Source organism: Enhydra lutris, unplaced genomic scaffold (genome assembly GCF_002288905.1).
Source record: "Enhydra lutris kenyoni isolate GAN:26980312 unplaced genomic scaffold, ASM228890v2 scaffoldscaffold9, whole genome shotgun sequence".
NCBI lineage: Eukaryota > Metazoa > Chordata > Mammalia > Carnivora > Mustelidae > Enhydra > Enhydra lutris.
The window spans coordinates 50122458-50137838 of NW_019154093.1; positions in this window are offsets into that span (position 1 = coordinate 50122458).

Consider the following 15381-nt stretch of genomic DNA (forward strand, 5'->3'; position numbering starts at 1 on the left):
TACTTGTGCCTGTAGGTTAAGTTCCAACTCATTTCAAACTATAAAGCCACTGTTTACATACCACATCCCATCAGTTCTGACTACATGGGGTCCTCATTTTAATTGTGTCAAACATCTGAATACATCCTCCCTAAAGAGAATCTCTGTTCACGCTTCTGCAAATCCATCAGGACAAGTTGCTACCACATTATTTGGCAAATATGTGGCTGGAAACATACTCATTGTGGTAATCTACATGGAGTGCAAGAAAGAGGTAGAGGGTGAAATCATTGATACTAAACTGCCCATGGGAGGAGATGTGTACTGTGAAACTAAAATAAGAGCTAAAAGAAAGTAATCTTGAAAAATCCGTAGAGTCCTCCAAATTGGAACTCATCCAAGAAAATGCTACTTTTGTTCTTATAATGAGAAGGAAATATTAACTCTGCCCACTACAAAGAAAGCATCCAGAAATAATCACAAAATGTATGGAAGAGTCAGTTTCCCTGAACATCAACTTTTATAGTAACAAAAGAAAAAAGAAAAAAAAAAAAGAATAGATATTCTAAACTCAGTTGTCCAAGAGAGAGTGCCAGGGAATACATATGGTGAAAGGAGAAGCTCTAGGCCAGAACCCCAAGAAATATCAATGCAGCATCAAACTGGGCAGAGAAAAAAAGTTACTCAAAGGAGAATGAGATGGGATGTTAGGAGAATCAGGAGAACATATAGTTGTAGAATTCAACCAAGAGAACACCTCAAGAATAAAGGGAAAAGTGACACTGAGAAGTCAAGGGAGACAAGAATAGAGAAGAACCACCTGGACTTAACAATTAGGAGGTCAAAGAAGGGGGACCTTTGGAAAAACAGAGTTGTGGCCACAAAAAAAGGTGAAAAAGTGGAGACTATGAGTAAGAAAGTTTGGTTCTGAAGGGGAAAAAAGAGATAAAAATGAGAGATTGAGTTTGGATTATTTATGTATCCATTTGTTATTTTAAGGTAGAAGACCATTAAGCGTGTCTTAATATTGTTGTTTTGGAAATAGTAGATACTGGAGAGAGTTCACATTAGAAAGGAACAGAGAAATGGAGATTTAAGTGTGTTCAAATTAGTTAGCTTGCTGGAAAATACTTGAGACATTTCCCTTTTATGATTTTTTTTTTCCTGTGGACCAAAAAAGGCAAAGTCATTTCCCAGGAGTGAGGAAAGATGCGAAGATCAGAAGTCTGAGCTGAGCAGAAAGATACTAAGTCACTGTGAGAATGCTAGAGGGATGGATGACCAGAAGAAATTTAGGAACAAACAGGAACAAACATGCTCTCAGCTGGGACAGAATAAGACAATGTTCTCAAATCTTCTAGTCTTGTGTTTGGCATAGAATGTGTGCACAGTAAAGATGCTCCTTTGGTTACTTAAAATCCTTGGACAATGGGCACCTGGGTAGCTCAGTCAGTTAAGCATCCAGCTCTTGGTTTCAGCTCAGATCGCGATCTCAGGCTCATGAGATCCAGCTCCCATTGGACTCTGCACTCAGCAGGACATCTGCTTGAGATTCTCTCTGTCCCGCTTTCTCTGCCCTGGCCCCTTCCTACATCATCCCACTCCCTCACCTTAGAGCTCTCTCACTCTCTCTTTCTAAATAAACAAATATTAAAAAAGGTAAAATGAAGTCCTTGGACAATTTTTTTTTTTTACCATCAGGAGCATTATATAAATTTTCAGATACAGTAGCCCAGCAACAATTTTTTACAGTCTCTGTTAAATTACTCGTACCGTCAGCTTACAGTATGCCAGATTGAAGGAGAAAATGATTGGTACAAAATTATTTTAAGAAGATAAATGGGAGAAGAGGTCTCCTATATTTACAGAAAACAATCACAATCATTTCCCAGCACTCTTAATAGGATGTTAACAAATAGTCTGTTTCTGCTTCGAGCCTTTGTGCCCTCAACAGCCCTACTTCAGTTTGTGTGTTCTCAGCCATCTGTCTCCTGCCTTTCTCCTATCACTACAGAAAAGGGCCTGAAAATTCTTACTTGAAAAGATATTTATAAATCAAACTCATTGGTATAAACTTAATACTATTTGATTATCCCTAAAAACAATGATTACATTTAACAGATGATCTTTTCAAGGGCTAGTGTGTTAACTACTAAGACTGTGTAGGAGAACATGAAAGAAACATGCCTACATTGTCTTTAGGCAGATATTACCTTGTTTTAGATTATGTCTTAAGAACATGACCACAGGGTGTTTTATCATTAATACTTACTTGTATCATCCTATTGCCTAAACTTCTCTCAACCTCTCTATGAGTCTTTCCCTTGCACTCTCACCCCATCATCAGTGCCAAAGGCTAAGATGTAGCAGAAGAGTTTATAACAGCCATGAAGTATCTCTCTTGACATGAAGTGAAGTGAAGTGAAGTGACATGGCATAAGAACAGAAGAGGAGAAAGAGTTATGTCCTTAGGTCTTCTGTTTTGCCATTTGTTAAACACCACGCAATATTTTGAGACTGGACAAAGTATTGGCTGAGGATTTTGATTAAGTACTTCAATGAGGATTAAATACCAATAAAAGGAAGAGAAACAATACCTCTGGTAGAGAATAGCATAGGAGACAAGCATGTTGTCCAGGAGAGCAGATAGGAAGCAATGCAATAATCCAGAGAAAGGATGATGGCGTGGACCAGAGCAGTAGTGGTAGAAGTGATTAGAAATGGTATGATTCTGGTATATTTTTAAGGTGAAGACAGTAGAATTTATTGATGGATTAGAGAAGGAATAAATGAGATTCAAAGAAAATGTGAAGTTTTGGGCCTGAGAACACAGAAATGGGGAGTTGCTATGAACTTAATAGAAAACATAGTGGGAGAACCACTCTTGCAAGGAAGATCAGGAGTTTGGTTTGTGCCATGTTCATCTGAGATTGCTATTAGACATTCAATTAAAAAAAATTGGGAGGCAGCTAGAGAGATAAGTCTGAAATCTAAAGGAGATGTCTGGGTCTAGAAGGCATATTTCAGAATCATGAGGATATAAATGGTACTTAAAGACATGAGGCCAGATGAGTTTACAGTGAAATGATGCAACCAGAGAAGAGTTTTGGGCACTGTCTCCTGGGGCAGGTTGGTTTTTGAATATTGGGATAAAGAGAAGGAATTAACAAAGGAGACTGAGAAATTTTAAAAAGAGGAGGAATACCAGAAGCTCTTGAGGTAATGGAAGCTAAGGGGAAAAGACCGATTCAGAAGGAGGCCGTTGCTGCTCATGCTGCCAATAGGTTAAATAAGGAGAACGTGAGATTCACCAGTGGGTCACGCCACATGAAGCTCTCAGGTAATCTTGAAAATTCAGAATAGTTTCAGTGGACGGTAGGGGCACAAGTCTTGTTGGAGCCAGTTCATGAAAGAACAAAAGGAGAGGAATCCAAGACAATGAGTTTTTAAGGAGTGTCTATAAAGAAAAGAAAGAAATGAGATGGTAGCTAGAGGGGAATGTGTCAAAAGGAGTTCTTTTAAAGAGGAGATTTTGAAGCATTTTTACATAATCATGGGGTTGATTTTAGTGATAAAAAAATTCCATGATAAAAGTTGAATTGCCCACCTTAGGGAAACTAGAGCATATGGTGAAAAAGGAATTCATGTACTAACTATTGAAGTGCATGAATTATTTAACTATATATTGAGGCCCATTTAACAAACTATTACTTTAGACTGGTACAGTGGACTATACCAGAATTTTCCTGAAAGCCACATCCTTAGGAATATAAATGCCACAGAGTGTTAGCAAATCATTTGAATGTACCTTCTGGGGATATGGTTGATGGAAGGATACCAGTGGCATAGTCAGAGGGTATAAACTTCCAATAGTTTAATAAATTCCAATAGTAATAATAAAACACAGCCAGCAGCTTTTCTAGGTTTTTTATGTATATTAATGTATATTAATATATTTGTGTATATTAATGGGTCTAATCATCATCACAGCAACCTATGAAGATTGTTACTAATATCCCCATTTTATATGCAGTGTCCCCAAAGCTTAGAGAATTTAAGTAATTTGTTAGTTGGTGTAGTATCTGGAAACCAAGCCCCATAGTCTGGCTACAGGATAACAAGCAGCCTATTCTGAAATTCACAGAGATATTCATACAAAGCAAGAGATAAAGAGTTGGCCTTCTAATGGTGGTGAGGTCTTTGCAGGCCCCTATCCCCATGCGGTATCTACCTATTGATGGTGCCATGCTCATAGCGGAGCTTCCCCCAGTGGGGAACACTGGCATCCATTCCATCTCACTTGTTCCAGGAATTACATGTACTCAGATTATCTCACAGTACGTACATTATTTCTACCGTCCCCAGGAACAGCATCTTCCAGATATTTTTCACCATTATTATTTTTGTTTTCCTCTCTTTAACTGAACAGATATCAAATCTCATTCATTTAGTAGGAGGGAAAAGCATTTCCCTTAACCTTGTCATAGTTTCTGTTTTGAAATATTCTTCTTACTTTTATTTTAAAAAGTCTCTATGCTCTATTACCATACCTCAGCCTCAGCTTTAGTTTAACTCATTCTCAATTTAACCTCCTTCAGTCTATCGCCTCATCACTGTATTAAAAAATGTACTTTCAAATGGACCACTAGCCTTTGAATTACCATCACTGTAAACTGGTTCTCATTCTTACTCATCTCTTTGTAGTTTTTGACATATTCGAGGAAGATGGGAAGTAGGAACTACAAGAGTTTTATGTATACTTGGGCAAAAAGAGAAAAATCCCAATTCATATTTACCCTCCCTCCTCTAGTACCTAAACACAGTACCTTGTATACAAATAGTGAGTATTTGATGAATGATTGAATGAACAGATGAGCAATGCTAGGTATGTGGCATGCAGGCCATTTTAGCTCCACTGAAGAACTTTTGGTTTTCTTTTCTTTTTTCTTTTTTTAATTAATTTATTTAACTGACAGAGAGAAAGAGACAAGGACATAGGAAACATAAGCAGGGGGAGGGGCAAAGGGAGAAGCAGGCTTCCCGACAAGGAGGGAGCCTGATGCAGGGCTTCATCCCAGGACCCTGGGATCATGACTTGAGCTGAAGGCAGATGCTTAATGACTGAGTCAACCAGGCTTCAAAAGATTTTGGTTTTCTCTTGGTATTTCCAGAGTCCATAAGAGAATGACTGCTTTCTAAAGTATCACATTTGGCATAGTGACTTTTCATAATATTGTGTAAATAGGTGAGACATCTCAGATGAGTAGAATGTGGAATTTCTATAGCATAGACCTAAAACACTTAACATCACCCATAGCCTTTAGTCTGAAATGATCAGTAATTTTTCTATGCTGTGCCATCAGTGGAGACCACCCATTTTTTATTTGTAAAGAGGAATTATGTTGTAATTCATGTTTGGAAACTAACAACTGTTAGTGTGTAGGCACACATGCATGTGCTTGCACACACATACACACACACACCCCAATTTAAGATTATAGTTGAAATTATTCTCCTCTAGGATTCTGATAGATTCCTGTCTCACGTTGAGGTCTTTTATCCATTTTGAGGTTATCTTTGTGTACAGTGTAAGAGAATGGTCAAGTTTCATTCTTCTACATATAGTTGTCCAGTTTTCCCAGCACCATTTATTGAAGAGACTGTCTTTTTTCCACTGTATATTTTTTCCTGTTTTGTCGAAGATTATTTGACCATAGAGTTGAGGGTCCATATCTGGGCTCTCTACTCTGTTCCAGTGGTCTATGTGTCTGTTTTTATGCCAGTACCATGCTATCTTGGTGATCACAGCTTTGTAGTAAAGCTTGAAATCAGGTAACATGATGCCCCCAGTTTTATTTTTGTTTTTCAACATTTCCTTAGCGATTCAGGGTCTCTTCTGATTCCATACAAATTTTTGGATTATTTGCTCCAGCTCTTTGAAAAATACTGGTGGAATTTTGATCGGAATAGCATTAAAAGTATAGATTGCTCTAGGCAGTATAGACATTTTAACAATGTTTATTCTTCCGGTCCAAGAGCACGGAATGGTCTTCCATCTTTTTGTGTCTTCTTCAATTTCTTTCATTAGTGTTCTGTAGTTCCTGAAGTACAGATCCTTTACCTCTTTGGTTAGGTTTATTCCCAGGTATCTTATGGTTCTTGGTGCTATAGTAAATGGAATCGATTCTTTAATTTCCCTTTCTGTATTTTCATTGTTGGTGTATAAGAAAGCCACTGATTTCTGTACATTGACTTTGTATCCTGCCACGTTGCTGAATTGCTGTATGAGTTCTAGTAGTTTGGGGGTGGAGTCTTTTGGGTTTTCCATATAAAGAATCATGTCATCTGCGAAGAGAGAGAGTTTGACTTCTTCATTGCCAATTTGGATACATTTTATTTCTCTTTGTTGTCTGATTGCTGTTGCTAGGACTTCTAATACTATGTTGAACAAGAGTGGTGAGAGTGGGCATCCTTGTCGTGTTCCTGATCTCAACGGCAAGGCTGCAAGCTTTTTCCCATTGAGGATGATATTTGCTGTGGGTCTTTCATAGATAGATTTTATGAGGTTCAGGAATGTTCCCTCTATCCCTATACTTTGAAGCATTTTAATCAGGAATGGATGGTGGATTTTGTCAAATGCTTTTTCTGCATCAATTGAGAGGACCATGTGGTTCTTCTCTCTTCTCTTATTAATTTGTTCTATCACATTGATTGATTTGCAAATGTTGAACCATCCTTGTAGCCCAGGAATGAATCCCACCTGGTCATGGTGGATGATCTTTTTAATGTGCTGTTGGATCCTGTTTGCTAGGATCTTGTTGAGAATCTTATCATCCATATTCATCAGTGATATTGGTCTGAAATTCTCCTTTTTGGTAGGGTCTTTGCCTGGTTTGGGGATCAGGGTAATGCTGGCTTCATAGGAAGAGTCTGGAAATTTTCCTTCTGCTTCAATTTTTTGAAACAGCTTCAGGAGAATAGGTGTTATTTCTTCTTTGAAAGTTTGGTAGAATTCCCCAGGGAATCCATCAGGTCCTGGGCGCTTGTTTTTTGGGAGGTTTTTGATCACTGCTTCAATCTCGTTACTAGATATCGGTCTATTCAGGTTGTCAGTTTCTTCCTGGTTCAATTTTGGGAGTTTATAGTTTTCCAGGAATGCATCCATTTCATCCAGGTTGCTTAACTTATTGGCATATAACTGTTGATAATAACTTCTGATGATTGTTTCTACTTCCTTGGTGTTAGTTGTGATCTCTCCCTTTTCATGCAGTAACCTCTTCGATATCAGCCACAGCAACTTCTTTCAAGATATGTCTCCAAACGCAAAGGAAACAAAAGCGAAAATGAACTTTTGGGACTTCATCAAAATCAAAAGCTTCTGCACAGCAAAGGAAACAGTCAACAAAACAAAGAGCAACCCATGGAATGGGAGAAGATATTTGCAAATGACAGTACAGACAAAAGGTTGATACCCAGGGTCTATAAAGAACTCCTCAAACTCAACACACACAAAGAAGACAATCATATAAAAAAAATGGGCAGAAGATATGAACAGACACTTCTCCAATGAAGACATACAAATGGCTATCAGACACATGAAAAAATGTTCATCATCACTAGCCGTCAGGGAGATTCAAATCAAAACCACATTGAGATACCACCTTACACCAGTAAGAATGGCCAAAATTAGTGAGACAGGAAACAACATGTGTTGGAGGGGATGTGGAGAAAGGGGAACCCTCTTACACTGTTGATGGGAATGCAAGTTGGTGCAGCCTCTTTGGAGAACAGTGTGGAGATTCCTCAAGAAATTAAAAATAGAGCTTCCCTATGACCCTGCAATTGCACTACTGGGTATTTACCCCAAAGATACAGATGTAGTGAAAAGAAGGGCCATCTGTACCCCAATGTTCATAGCAGCAATGGCCACGGTCACCAAACTGTGGAAAGAACCAAGATGCCCTTCAACGGACGAATGGATAAGGAAGATGTGGTCCATATACACTATGGAGTATTATGCCTCCATCAGAAAGGATGAATAGCCAACTTTTGTAGCAACATGGACGGGACTGGAAGAGATTATGCTGAGTGAAATAAGTCAAGCAGAGAGAGTCAATTATCATATGGTTTCACTTATTTGTGGAGCATAACAAATAGCATGGAGGACAAGGGGAGATGGAGAGGAGAAGGGAGTTGAGGGAAATTAGAAGGGGAGGTGAACCATGAGAGACTATGGACTCTGAAAAACAACCTGAGGGTTTTGAAGGGGCAGGGGATGGGAGGTTGGGGGAACCAGGTGGTGGGTATTGGAGAGGGCACGGATTGCATGGAGCACTGGGTGTGGTACAAAAACAATGAATACTGTTATGCTGAAAATAAATTAAAAAATTAAGAAAAAAGATTATAGTTGAAATTATTTTTTTATTTCTTTTTTTCTAATTGAATTTGTAAAGTTAGGAGTATGCCCAAGAGTTGAAAACTATTTGAAATTGCAAAGAGAATCTTGATATTGCTCTAAGAGTTTAATAATCTCACCTTCTATTTCTGTTCATTCATTTCCTGTTAAAGAACATAAATGTTAGTATGTATAAAATGGAGGCACTGGGTATTGGCATTGACTTTGCCATATATTTTATGAAACAAATCTAAAAGATGATAAAGCACTATTTCTAAAAGTATACCAAGTTATTTGCCTTTCCAGATTGAATAAAGATCCTTTTAGCAGCCACTGAAAGGCCTTTAGCTTTGTGTGTGTGTGTGTGTGTGTGTGTGTGTGTGTGTGTGTGTGTATAATTCTTTTGCATTTAACAGAGATCTTAAGAGCTGGATTTCTTTCTAAAACATCATGTGGAGCACTTGCCTTGCTTCATGTTGCCTGGGAGGGCCGAGAGGGAATTTCCAACCTCTTATTTTTGATTATTGCTTCACTGACTCATCCAAACAGTCTCTTTTAAAGACAAAACAGCAACAAAATCCAACTGAAGCCATGTGGGGAGTGGGAAGGAAACGTTTTATATTAATTAAAAAAAAAAGAAAAAACACATCTGTCCAAGTGCTAAGCACTGGAATAATAAAATGAGCATAATTCCATTTCTGGTTTGTTGCTTTTTCCTCTTCTTAACTTGAACAAATCATGAAGTTTGTCATTAAGGGGTCAGGGAGGGGGGATTCTGCCTCTTAAGGAATAACTTAAAGATCATTTTACATGAGAATGTTTACTGGACTACATCAAGAGATTTGTTGAAATTGCTTTCAAAGTGAAGACAAAATAATCTAGATTTATAAGAGTAAATGGAAATAAATTCTTAAATGCAAGAGAAAGGAGACAGCATAATGTCTCCCAAACCATCACCCAATCAGCTAAGCATGAAGAAATCAGAAATTCAAACTTTATGCTTTCAGAAAATAATGTTTAAATAAACCATACAAATATCCCCAAGGCAGGGAAAAGAAAAAAAGGAAAAAAAAAAACTTATCCTCTTTAAAAACATGTCCCTGGAGATTTATATCTTGACTTTCTGATATAGAAATAGAAATGTGTATTTCACCTTTTAAAAGTTTATGAAATTATTTGATCATCATTACTACAAATACCTGAGATTTTAGATGACAGTCATTTTTCTAAGGTGACTCTAAAATAATCACTTGTGTCTATTGTTTGATTGATGTGTTGAATCACTAGTAACACTTCATTCCTTTTGGTGTGTAGAAGTTTTCTTACCAAATAAGATCACCATTTCACACATTTTCTGCATGTGATAATTTCTGATGACCTTTTAATGAATGTCCTTACAGAAATCTTACAATTATATAATAAATTCTCTATTAGATGATTAAACAGGAGAGAATTTACAAGCCAGTGTACACTCAATAACCAGCTGGGTTGCACAGTTCATAGACCATGGATTGTTGGCATGCTAGAAGAACATGTACCACATGAGTAATGTGGGGTTCGTTCTCCAGTAGGGAGTACCACATGGGTTTTATCCACTCTTGGATTAATAGAATTCAGCCAACATGGGTTCGATGTTGGGCAACATTTGAAATGGAGATCTTTCAGTAAATGGAATAGTCTCCCAAGGGAACTAAGAGGAATGTAATTGCCTTTCCCATTTAAAACTGAGCCAGACATGGCTTCTGCTCAGGTCATGATTCCAGGGTCCTGAGATTGAATCCCTCATCGGGCTTCCTGCTCAGTAGAGAGTCTGCTTCTCTCTCTCCCTATGCCTGCCACCCTGCTTACTTGTGCTCTCTCTCTATCTCTCTGTCAAATAAATAAATTAAATATTTAAATTTAAAAATAAATAAATAAATAAAACTGAGCCAGTCAAAGCCTTTCTAGAAAGAACCATGATATTATGCCAGGGTGATGGACTGCACAACTCATGAGGTCTCTTCCATCTCTAATTTTATGACATGAAAAATAAAGAAACATATTAAAATTAATGCATTTTAACACATATCCATCTATCACCCCAAAATAATTCATAGTTGAAAGAAAAGGACAAATAACAATTTCTAAAATCTATTGCTAATCATAGGAAAGCACTAGTCATCAAAAATACCCTTTTAAGAATAACCATCACCTATAGTGACTATAGTGAACAATATTCTATTCATACATAAGAGTATGAGCTTAAGTATTTTTACCACACACACAAAAAGGTAACTATGTGGTGAGGGATTTGTTGACTAGTTTGATTGTGGTGATCATTTCACAATGTATAGGTATATCAAAACATCAAGTTGTATGTCTTAAATATATATAATCTATATTTGTCATTTATATCCTAATAAAGCTAGGGGCAGGGGATGGAGAACAGTCACCACCTAAGTTATAGCATTTTTAGTTAGCACCTGGGGAGATTGCCAGACAGCAAATCTCATAGCCGCTATACCCTCTGAGACTCTATATAATAACGTAGTTAGTCTGCTTTTGGGGAAAGGAATTTCAACTTTTCACAAGCTCTCTGTCACTGTTGTTGTTTTTACTTTTTGTTACGCTAACAATATTTCATACAAAACAAATCTCAGGTGCTACTGGATATAAAATGTGTTCAGTGGTTCTCTAAGTGTGACCTTGTTACCCCTGAGAGTCCCAACCCTGGGTGTCCATGAGGTCAAAATTATTTTCATAAAGATAGAAAGACATTATTTGCATTTTTCACTCTCAGTCTCTAAGGATGCCTAGAAAAGCCTATTAAATGCATATCTGTATGAGTCCTGATTTTCTTCATATACATAACCAAAAGAATATATTACGATAAATCAAATGCAGAGGCAGATAGCAGAACCCATCTTTTTTCTATTATGCCAAACATTAAATGGATTTGTAAAATTGTGAAAAAACTTGCCTAATTTTTTTGCCTTGGAAAATATATTTTTAATTAAAAATGTGTTATGTTAACATGTGCTAGCTTATTGTTTTTTTTTTAAGATTTTATTTATTTATTTGACAGACAGAGATCACAAGTTGGCAGAGAGGCAGGCAGAGAGGGAGGAAGGGAAGCAGGCTCCCTGCCCAGCAGAGAGCCCGATGCAGGGCTCGATCCCAGACCCTGAGACCATGACCTGAGCAGAAGGCAGAGGCTTGAACCCACTGAGCCACCCAGGCACCCCAGCTTATTGTTATTTTTGAATTAATAAATATGTTAAATATTTCTACATTTGAAATTCTAATACAGCATATATCAATAATTATATAATACATATTATTATATTTAAAGACATTCTAAAACCAAAATGTTTAAGAACCACTGATTAGAATCTTCAAAAACTTTAGACTGATTCTATGTCTCTCAGTAGGTAATGTACTATTTCTCTACTTCCCTTATTTTAAGCACAGTTTCTGGAATGTGTCTGTATTTGGTGTCTCCACCTCCTTACATCTGACCTTTTTTTAACTTACTACAGTCAAGGTTTTCCCTAGAAATTTGTCCAAGCCATGCTTACAAGGCCACCAATGACCTCCATTTTACCCAGGTAGAGCTCAATTCTCACTCCTAATTTTAATCAGCCTGTCAGTACCATTTAAGAGTCAACCTCTTCTTTCTTCTCTTAGTTTCCAGTTCAGCACATTCTTTGGTTTCCCTCTTACCTCAGAGGTAATGATGCCAGATCTTTGTATGGTGTCTTCAAAATCATTCTTGTCCCAACTCATGTATTATCTCTTTGAGGAGCCCTTCTCTTCAAAAATATTCACGAATTACCTTGTACCCTTTTCCTGCATTATTTTCTTCATAATTTTATCACTAGCTAATACTGTATATTTATTTATTTCCTTGTTTACTGTATTTCTAAATCCGAAGAGGGCAGGGATTTGGTTTACTTACCACTTTTTCTTTGAGCTGGGCACTGAGCCTGATTCCCAGTAGCACAGAGTCAATAACACTGATGACAATGAGGGCAGCGGAACACAGCTCCCTTGATAGGATGTAAGCTTCTTCATGGCAAAACTGTGCATTGCTCATATTTTTATAGGCAGCATTGAATATTAGTCCTGTAATAGAATATGCATTAAATAAGTGGTGAATGAAATAATAGATGTTAACAATGTATTTCTTAGTGTTTACAAAATGCCTTCATATCTACTATCTTAGCTAATAATCACAACTCTGAATAGATAAAATTGCTCCTTTTTATTTGCAAATACTTGCACTATACACTAAATCCCATGTCCTTTTCTTTAGAAAAGTAGTAAATGAGCAGATGAGCTTCCTCAAAGTTAAAAAAATAGAAGCAAAAGAGTTGAAAATGTGTTTTGTATTTTTCTGTTAATTATTCAGTCTTCTATATTCCAGAATGGTTAATTTTTTTTTCTATACCAACTATACTCCCACGATCACTGAATAGTAATAAAGAAATGGAGAATACTGCCAAAATTGAGAATCTAAAATGTATTTTAATACTCAGCTATGCTTAAATTCATCACTCTGAGGGCTCAAGTGGTCTAATTGAGAAAACACATTTTTTCCAGGAGGTGTGGACTCCTTAAAATCTAGTTGAGTCATGAAGTGCTTCATAGAATCTGTCCAAAAGTAGCCAGACATTTTTCAAATCTATGCATATTCCCCTTGTATATAGGGATGGAGAGGTGTTGAATATGGGGAGTTAGCATAGTAAGTCTCTGTTTACCCCATCCTGTAAATGTTTTGAACTTGAGGCTCTGTGTGCCCTACTAAGCCAGTAGCTTTCTCAAGTGAGATATGGGACATTTCTTGGCTATTTTCTAACCATCAAAGACAGTCCATGTTTAGAATCTAAAAAATCCATTTAGTTTCTTCTGTAAAATACATGTCTTAGGAATAGCTTTGTCAGTGATGGAATAATGGCATCACCCGTGTTGGCAGTGGAGGGCATCTGGCCTTGCTTGTATCAAAGGAGGCATCTATGGATGATGCAACAGTTACAGCAGGAGCCTTCCTGACAACAAGGCATTCAGGAAAGCATGACCTGGGATTGGAGCCAGAGAGGCAGTGTTACCATGCTGACTGTATTGCTCTGATTTTTGCTTTTTTTTTTTTTCTTTGATGACTTCCCAAAAACCCAGATTTAGTTCCAGTGTGTTCACTTTAGGAGAAATGTAGATAAGATTAAATCTCTTGGGGTTGGCTTCATGCAGAGTAGACAGACTTCTGGCTTGAGTTTTACTGCATCATTTGTACTTTATACATGACTTTAGGAGCTCTTAAGTATTTGGTGCACTTAAAATAAATCATACAACAAGTAAATATTTTGAGCTTATCTTCCTGTTACTCAGATTCTCCAATAGGAAGCCTATGGTTTTTAAAATGAAAGAATTAATGTTAAAACTTTAATTTTTTGTGGTGTGCAACTCCATAGTCTCAGAAATAGGATTTGAGAAGATTATGTATAGATCATGTGCTTTCCTGGATGTCTTTGGAGCGCCAAAGAAGAGAAACAGAAACAGGATATTCCCTTCCATGGTGTGGAATAAATTACATTTTTATGTAACATTTTTATGAATTCTAATTTGAAAGTGACCCACAAATCTAGCTTACTTCCTATAAACAAGTTTTCAGATATTTACAATTACTAAGACACTGCTGCAAAACACCAACCAGAATCGGGAAGACAGGAATCTGACTTCAAAGCACCCCTACTCTCCACTTCCCTTCCTAACTCTCAGCTCCACCCAAAAGCATGGCTCTTTTCAACCTCTGAAGTTTCACACAAGCCTAAAGTTTGGCTCTGACTGCAAGGCAGAAAACAGCCCATAGGCAGCATCCAGAGAGGAAGGGTAAAAAGCAAAGAAAAGCACAAAAGAGTTTGTTTGTTTTTTTTTAATTTGATACTTTACAAAGTTTATTTGGAGAAAGAGCTGGATTGTGCTTTCTGTTTGTTTTGTTTTAAAACTGCCTTTTCCCAAGTGGATGATGAGCTTTGAGTTGAGGTGAGGACAAGTTGGCTTTCAGTCTACAGGCTCTTCCTTGTTACACCCAAAGGGGATTTTAGGAGGATTTGGAATTCTTCAGATCTTTAGCTTGGAGACCCTGGGTGGAGCCAGACACACAGCATTCAGCCAATGATTGCTAATTAAATGTTTGCCCAGTGACCTCAACTGGCCAGAATATTTCACAGGGGAGGAAACAACACTCCATGAGATAATGGGGGTGGGGGGGTAGGGGGTGGGAGGCCAGGCCACCAAGGGGAGGAAAAGGGATGTCTGGAAAAGCTTGCTGGAAACTAGAGATTCTGGCTTAGAGCATACATTGCTCTGAAGGAAAGAAGGTGAGCCAACATGGAAATCTGGGTCAAAGAAAGCATCCTTTAAACTCACCCACAGTAAAGGAGCATAATTGAAAAAAACATTCTAATACAGTTCTGCTAAAATCACTGACAGTAAATAAAGTCATACCATTGAGATTTTTAGTAATAGTTAACAAAAGTTTCAAACAGCTACATTTGATCATTCTCCTTTAGATTAAAGCATGTGCAAATATTAGCTCTAATTCCCCTACAGTTAGGGGAAACATAATCCAAGTTTGGCTGGGTCAGTTCCTATTTTCAGCAGAGTAATTATTAATAATTACTCTTATACACTAAAAAAGAACTGCAATTTGGATGATAAATTGTATGTCCACTCATTTCGTGACCAATGACTTATAAAACTTCAAATGGTGTCTAGTAATACTGTGCACTATTTAAGGAGACACTGACAAGCCTAGTAAGCCTAATTGTATCAAAAATTTCTTAAAGGGACAACCAGAGTGAAGGATCCAACAGTGCTTCAGCAATTAGCCTTGGTTAAGTACAAATTCAAAACAAATTAAGTCTGTCATGAAGCTGCCAAAACATGTTAATAAGTTATCTTAAATTGCATAAATTGAAGTCTAATGTCCAGAATCAGGGAAGATACTGGAATTTCTTTCTCTGCTTTAA